At 43.7% G+C, this 1,759-nt stretch overlaps 1 protein-coding gene across 7 annotated transcripts in view; it reads right to left on the minus strand.

The window, feature by feature from the left end:
* Positions 1-1,759, minus strand: part of RUFY3 (RUN and FYVE domain containing 3) — a 79,153-nt gene that overhangs the window by 27,209 nt on the left and 50,185 nt on the right. The gene's annotated exons all lie outside the window — the stretch shown is intronic.

Consider the following 1,759-nt stretch of genomic DNA (forward strand, 5'->3'; position numbering starts at 1 on the left):
GCTACAGAGCCACGCTGGAGTCACAGCAGCTGTCTGCCCTCCTGCATGACTGTAAAATGATGGGCTTCCCCTGCCCCCCACATATTAAAAGTGTGTGTGTGTGGGGGGGGGAGGAAATCTTATCTTCTAATTGAGTAAATAAGGTAAGTAAATATGAAGTCCGTTTCAAGAAATTATTTGGGCACTAAAATGGAATTGGTGACAGTTAAGCAGATAGAGGGAAGTGATCCAAAAATCAAATAAATGATGCAAAAATTAACACGGAGGCTATTTTCATGTATTCTGGTGACTGTAAATAAGATATACCTGAATCACAGGGAACAAAGTAGAATGATCAACATGTTTTGTTTACTGTTGTAGTACCCCCCCCCAATGTCATACAATTGTCCTGCATAGGAATAAACTCTTTGGCATCAAATTCTGTGCACTATTTTAAAATTAAGTTAAGGGCTGCTATGAGCATTAATTGTGTATCCTGCCTTAAAAGCCTGCTCTAGTGATTTCAGAGACATGTAATGGCATTGTATACCATATTTACTGGATTCCAAGAAGAAGTTTTTTAATCCCATTTAACATGGGAAAAAAGCCCCTCATCTTGGAATTGAGTACAAGGCAGCGGGGTGGGGGAGGAGGAGGCAGGCAGCAGCTGTGGTTGGAGCTCAGTCTTGGGGTTGGAGCTACAGCTGCCTGCCTCTCCCCACCCGCTCCCACAGCCCTTAGGTCCCACCCCGCTGTCACCTCCCTTTCTTCCACAGCCTCTGGCCCCTGTTCCCCCTCCCTCCTCCCAGCCTTGGGAGCACAGCCCCAACCCAGCCAGGTAGCAGGCTGGAGTGGGGATGGAGCCTGCCAGCACCAGAGCAAAGGTAAACAGGGGAATGGGGAGAGGGCAGGCAGAAGGGGGAGCAAGTAGTGGGGTGGACAGGCAGCAGGGGGAAAGCTGCTTGACCCCATAACCACCTACCCCAATCGCCTGCCCTCAACCACTCTCCCTGCTGCAGTGGTGGTAGGGGGACACATTTAAAAGATGACCCCCCAATAATTAGATTCTATACATAGAAATATTTATAAATTTGCTATAATTTTCTATGTACAGAATCTAATTATTGGGGGGGGTCATCTTAAATTCAGGTATATACAGTAAATTAAAAGAGTAGATTTTATTGGAATAAACTCTGGAATACCAGTGTTTTGGATTTAGAAAAAATGCTTTCCACACTTGTAGGTTTGATTGCTAAGACTTTTCATTAGAACTCAGTTTGGTTATGTGGCAGATTCTTAGGAAGTACAAATTATAAGGTCTAGGATTGTGTTGGATTTTGGAACTCTCTCTCATTCCAGAACTTTATGCCTTTTGTACTGTGATTTCATTTCAGCATTATGAACTATGTACCAGTCACAGATTAGGAAGCAAAACTTCAGGCTGGAGATGCTGAAAATATTGTCATTTATACACCAAGTTATTTGTTTCTACTGCTGCTAAGATTTATTTTCCAAACTGGGGAATCATTGGGAGGGTTAATATTGTTATCTGCACTAACAAAAGTTAAATGATCAAGGAAGGAAAGCCTGCTCAAACATCTCTTCCCAAAGAGATGGAAAAGATCCATCTCCCTACTTTTTAGCAAGTAAAGAAACAACCACAGGTGGAACTATGGAACAATGACCTAGTAATGAGAGCTGCTCCAAAAACATCAAGAGAACTACACATGCTCCTGAGGCAATCCCCCCCCCTCCCCCCCCGAGCTCTTAAAATGAACGG

The sequence above is a fragment of the Alligator sinensis genome, unplaced genomic scaffold, assembly GCF_000455745.1.
Source record: "Alligator sinensis unplaced genomic scaffold, ASM45574v1 scaffold1546_1, whole genome shotgun sequence".
NCBI classification, from domain to species: Eukaryota; Metazoa; Chordata; order Crocodylia; family Alligatoridae; genus Alligator; species Alligator sinensis.